This window comes from Haematobia irritans, chromosome 1, assembly GCF_050003625.1.
Source record: "Haematobia irritans isolate KBUSLIRL chromosome 1, ASM5000362v1, whole genome shotgun sequence".
Classification (NCBI taxonomy): Eukaryota; Metazoa; Arthropoda; class Insecta; order Diptera; family Muscidae; genus Haematobia; species Haematobia irritans.
Window position 1 is genome coordinate 97,011,152 of NC_134397.1, and position 6,852 is coordinate 97,018,003.

Sequence of the window (6,852 nt, forward strand, 5' to 3'; positions counted from 1 at the left end):
CATATTAAATTCATTCATTCAGTGGACCGATATTATTCAAATTTTCGCAAAATTTTTAAAAATTGCAAAATATGGTCTTGCGACTTTTTTAAAATTTTGGAAAAGTCGACTTGGGGAAAATTTTCAAACTGTTGCTATTATTGAAAGTTGGACTTTGTATTTATTCAACTTTGTTTTTGCAAACAAGTTGATTTTCGACATGAGCAATTTCGATTACTTTATATATGTCTGTGTGTGTGCTGGTATTGTTTAATACAATAAACTTCTAAGTACACGAACAAAAACAGTTGAGACAAACGAAATTTGTGTTGCAAAGCTATTGTCTAAGTGGCATCCCTCTCTATGAAGCACATGAGTTTTTGAAATTATACGAGCTACAATTGTTGAAGCCGTTTTTACTTAGTGTTAGGAATCGCAAAAGTAATAAAAAAATATAATTTTTATAAAATCAGATATACTGAAATAGAGTCACATCTGAAGACTTAATGCGACATGAACGTATTGAACCGATAACTTCGGCCGAATGAAAAGTATTGTTGTTTTTGGCACCTACTACATACTCATGAAGATGAATTAGTTGAAACACTTTTTTTCCACCAAGGAGCCCTTATTAAATTCATACATTCAGTGGACCGATATTATTCAAATTTTCGCAAAATTTTTAAAAATTGCAAAATTTGGTCTTGCCACTTTTTTTAAAATTTTGGAAAAGTCGACTTGGGGAAAATTTTCAAACTTTTGCTATTATTTAAAGTTATTGAAAGTTTGTATTTATTCAACTTTGTTTTTGCAAACAAGTTGATTTTCGACCTTTGTATATAAATAACTTCAACTAAACTACACTGAAAAATATATTGTCGTGAGGTCAAACATTTCTTGTCCTTAAAATACGAATGCGAATTTTGCTTAGCATAGAATACACATTTTTCTTATATAAAGTTCTTTTTTTCTTGTCCTTGTCTTAAAGGTATCCTTACTTCAATTCTCCGTGTTTTGGATCGGAATCAATACCAAAAACATTAGTGTAAAAACAAAATCTTTGGAATCGGGCAAAGCTGTTTTTCTGTGTAAGTGTAATTCGTTCACTTTAGAAGATTTTTTTTTCAAGAATTAGAATTAAGTGGTGGCGCAATATTGAGTAACCACACGGCGTATTTAGCGGGCAGCTATTACATCTGTGTTGCAAGAGAACATATGGTCTTCCCGCCTCTTCTTATTCTCAGACAAGCGATTTGAATATGTATGTATTATGTAAGTCACTCCAGTTGTTAAACTAAAACTAATTTTTCGTATGCACGCCAAATTTGTATTAAAAAGTTACACAATATCAATTACAAAATACTATGTCCCAATTAGTATTAATGAACCGCCAAATATTCACGTTTAATAAATGTTTCAATGAAACACAAATCTATCGTCATGAACAGCATGCCAAATTCCGTTAATATATTCCTTCATTGCACTTATAACTCATATTCGATGTTGAACTGCATTTTCAATGTAAGTATCATGATTACTGTGACCTATTCACACGTGCATTGTTTAATATTTGCGATCGACAAAGCATTCACAATCACAAAACATTCGAAGACTTAAGACACATGCAATAGTTTAAAGACTTAAGACGCATGCTGCCAACCGAAACCGAAGTTAATGGTGGAATCAACGAACTTAATTGGAACTATTTTAGATGACATAGAATTAACATTAACGGTAAATGCATACAGTATATGCTCATGTCATATGTATGAGGAGTAGCTTCTTTGTGATATTTTGTTTTCTTTTCTTTTTCTGTCAATTACTTTGGGATATCAACAATGATGTGCTTCTATCTCGCACCATCGACCACTTTCCGATGCTTCACGACAATTTTAACTTAGTGGGCAACGATACACACCATACGACGATTGAATGAAGACTGTTTGGTAAACAAAAGTGGTGAATAGTACAATGTTCATGGCTACAAGCATGGATTAAACGTTGCCATAAAAAGTGAACGTGAGCACTCTCACTAACCAGCAAAACATAAACAGAGCACTAAGAAAATATGAGATCGAACGTCTTGGTTGGCTTATAAACAATGTTGCCAACCGTGATGAATTGAGAGTTAATAAACGTTGTTGCACATTGGAGTGGGATCGTAAAAAATGCGAATGTAAATAAAGCATGTAAAGAAAAACACTACAGTTATTGCTAATGGTCTGTTTGTTGTTATTTGCAAATATAATTGATGAAAATTGCTTGGATTAAAAAATTTTATTATTTTTATTTGTAAAATACAGAAAGAAATATTGTGTTTGGTTAGCAATAATTTTATAGTTACATCAACTCAAAAGTATAAAATGTTTTATGCGAAAATGCAAATTGAAATAACAGACACAGTTAATGTTTGTTTTTCATATACTCAATTTTTCAATTTCAATTTTTTATAATCATAAATTATGTTTTACATTCTGATTATACATTTGGCAGCATTTCACAATAAGATTTGCCATGTTCTCCCGAACATGAATCATGAGTTTGTACTAGGGTACTGTACGGAACGGGATCCCTTTTTCACAATAAAAACATTTTTTAGGGACCTATCCAGCTTTAAATCTAGGACCGAGAGAATTGGAAATAGGATACAGGTTTCATTTATGGAATTTTCATTCCTTTTTCGCGACATATTAATAAAGCTAAGAAAATGTTTTCTTAATTCAAAATTTCCAGACACCATTAAAAAAAACTAAACTGAAAAAATAGTGAACCCACCACGAGGAAAACTTTTGTTTAATTTTAGAAAATTTAGATTATTTTTAGAAAATTTTAACTAAACAGTATTACAAACGCTGATACCACAAAAGTAATTAAATATTTTTCGACAAATTCAAGAAAATTTATTAGAGATAATTATTTTTTTCACTTGCTAAAGAAAACTTTGCAGTTTGAAGGAAACAATTGGAGTTCAAAATTGCAAGAATGTCTTTAGTTCCATAGGAAGTTCAAGATGGGCACATTTGTAGTAAAATGTATACAATTAAAGAAGTAATGAACTATTTTGTGAGAAGTAAGAATTTTGTAAATCTGCATACTTCATTTGTGCATATTTTTTTCGCGTTTTTTAGTTAATTTAACTAACGTACGCAAAAAAATACTAGAGTAAAGGAAACTTTTTCCAAACGTAATAATTCCACGAACTAATGTAAAGGTGAATTGGCTTTAGTAAAATAGAAGGTTCCTTTTTTTGAGTGTACTAATGATAGGCTTATAAAGTCATTATTTCACTATATGTACTAGCGTACGTTTTATATACTAGGTACAATAAACAGTCTCGAATGCGCATCACAGATGACTATATTATACCCTGCACCACTTTGTAGATCTAAATTTTCGATACCATATCACATCCGTCAAATGTGTTGGGTGCTATATATAAAGGTTTGTCCCAAATACATGCATTTAAATATCACTCGATTTGGACAGAATTTGATAGACTTTTACAAAATCTATAGACTCAAAATTTAAGTTGGCTAATGCACTAGGGTGGAACACAATGTTAGTAAAAAACTATGGGAAACGTTTAAATCTGAAGCAATTTTAAGGAAACTTCGAAAAAGTTTATTTATGATTTATCGCTCGATATATATGTATTAGAAGTTTATGAAAATTAGATTAATTTTTACAACTTTTCGACTAAGCAGTGGCGATTTTACAAGGAAAATTTTGGTATTTTGACCATTTTTGTCGAAATTAGAAAAACATATATATGGGAGCTATATCTAAATCTGAACCGATTTCAACCAAATTTGGCTCGCATAGCAACAATGCTAATTCTACTCCCTGTGCAAAATGTCAACTAAATCGGAGTTAAAAATTGGCCTCTGTGGTCATATGAGTGTAAATCGGGCGAAAGCTATATATGGGAGCTATATCTAAATCTGAACCGATTTCAACCAAATTTGGCTCGCATAGCTACAATGCTAATTCTACTCCCTGCGCAAAATTTCAACTAAATCGGAGCAAAAACTTGGCCTCTGTGGTCATATGAGTGTAAATCGGCCGAAAGCTATATATTGAAGCTATATCTAAATCTGAACCGATTTCAACCAAATTTGGCACGCATAGCAACAATGCTAATTCTACTCCCTGTGCAAAATTTCAACTAAATCGGAGCAAAAAATTGGCCTCTGTGGTCATATGAGTGTAAATCGGGCGAAAGCTATATATGGGAGCTATATCTAATCTGAACCGATTTCAACCAAATTTGGCGCGCATAGCTACAATGCTAATTCTACTCCCTGCGCAAAATTTCAACTAAATCGGAGCAAAAACTTGGCCTCTGTGGTCATATGAGTGTAAATCGGCCGAAAGCTATATATTGAAGCTATATCTAAATCTGAACCGATTTCAACCAAATTTGGCACGCATAGCAACAATGCTAATTCTACTCCCTGTGCAAAATTTCAACTAAATCGGAGCAAAAAATTGGCCTCTGTGGTCATATGAGTGTAAATCGGGCGAAAGCTATATATGGGAGATATATCTAAATCTGAACCGATTTCAACCAAATTTGGAACGCATAGCAACAATGCTAATTCTACTCCCTGTGCAAAATTTCAACTAAATCGGAGCAAAAAATTGGCCTCCGTGGTCATATGAGTGTAAATCGGGCGAAAGCTATATATGGGAGCTATATCTAAATCTGAACCGATTTCAACCAAATTTGGCGCGCATAGCTACAATGCTAATTCTACTCCCTGTGCAAAATTTCAACCAAATTGGGGTAAAACTCTGGCTTCTGGGACCGTATTAGTCCATATCGGGCGAAAGATATATATGGGAGCTATACCTAATTCTGAACCGATTTCAATAAAATTTGGCGCACTTGACTATAGTACTAATTGTTCTTCTTGTGCAAAATTTTAAGCAAATTGGGGTAAGACTCTGGCTTCTGGGGCCATATAAGTCCATATCGGGCGAAATATATATATGGGAGCTATATCTAAATCTGAACCGATTTCTTCCAAAATCAATAGGGATCTATTCTGAGCCAAAACACATACTTGTACCAAATTTGATTTCGAAATTGAAATTCGATTGGACTAAAACTGCGACCTAGACTTTGATTACAAAAATGTGTTCACGGACAGACGGACATCACTATATCGACTCAAGAGCCCACCCTGAGAATTTTTGCCACAGACACCATGTGTCTATCTAGTCTCCTTCTGGGTGTTGCAAACATATGCACTAACTTATAATACCCTGTTCCAAAGTGTGGAGCAGGGTATAAAAAAAAGACTCAAAAAAAAAAACAACAAAAAAGCTTTAAACCAAAGAGGCAAAGTCTTAAGTCTTAACTTATATTTGAAGCGTTTTTATTTTAAATATTAATGTTTCAATATATCAGTAAATTAAAAGGCGATTTCTGTAAATCAAAAATGTTTTTCTTTATTTTAAGGAACATTTTCCATAGTTGAAAGACATTGATGTCCTATATTTAATGAAACAATTTTTGAAGCAAAGATTATAAACTTTCTTTTAATTGATTAAAATAGCATATATTAAAATAGCCAATAATATCAGAGAAAAATATATAAAACAGTTTTGTTTATTTTGGTTTAAACCCGGTATTAAGTTCGTATAATCGCGCTAAAATAGTCATTTTTCGGGATACTTTTCTTAACCCTTTCGACCCCGAATTTTTATAGATATCGCTAAAAATATTTTTATACTCTTAATCATGTTTAAGTACTTTAAGAAGCGTCTAGCCACAATTACGGGTCGCCACGCCCATTCGTTTGAACGGTAGAGAATGTTGCCTGTGGGCAACTTTGGGCAATTGTGACTTTAAAATGGTTTGTTTTGTAATTATAGACGTAGCACGTTTTGATGAATTTTTAAATTTTTTGTTATTATTACAGTCAATATATACTTAGATGTGCACGTGAGTGAAATTTCACTTATGCTCACGCGCATTCCCGAAGACATATCTGTACTCACGCACGCCATGGGGGTAGGAATTCACGTTCACGCACATTCACGAAATGAAAAGTTATACTCGCGCACTAAAAAAGTTTATGCCTCACGTTCCTGCATGATTCACCACAATTTTCGTGACTCAGGAAAATTTTCGGAACACGCTAATTGGCATGATTCACGACAAATCTCATGACTCGCTGCAGTTACTGATCAGTAAGTAACATTCATAACTCACGACAGAACCAATAGCAAAATTCAAATATGTTGCACAGCACTGCAGATATGTCTTCCGCATCTTTGCCGCATTCCTCGTCACCGGGACATCCCGGCGTCAACCAAAGTATTTACGACTCCGACTCTAGCAAAATCTTTAGGCTCAGACTCCCAGACTACGACTCCTACTCCACAGCGCTGCACAATGTTCACCACCTAATTCATCCAATTTGTAAAGACAGATGTCCACGTCAAATATATGATTTATTTCTATATTTACGTGTTCTACTTTCTTTACCTATCATTAAATCACAGACACGCATTGTAATGCCACAAATTAAACAATCCTAATTGCCATCAACCTTCTGTCTCAAAGGTAAATCTTCCACAGCTGTATTTTCGGATTCATGCGTAAGACTCCAATTACATACATTCTGTAGGCCTGAGCATAACAGTGTACACTAGATTACAATAAACAATTATTGTACATTTTTTGGATTGTTTAATAGAAAAATAACTGGAAAATGTTTTTACAAACTATCCCTATTATATACATGAATACGTATACCAGTTAGGAACGTAAAAAACGCATCGATATATATATATATATATATATATATATATATATATATATATATATATATATATATATATATATATATATATATATATATA

General features: G+C 33.0%; 1 protein-coding gene across 2 annotated transcripts in view; it reads left to right on the top strand.

Annotated features, from left to right (window-relative positions):
• qin (tudor domain-containing protein qin) overlaps positions 1-6,852 on the top strand; it is a 663,334-nt gene that overhangs the window by 243,174 nt on the left and 413,308 nt on the right. The gene's annotated exons all lie outside the window — the stretch shown is intronic.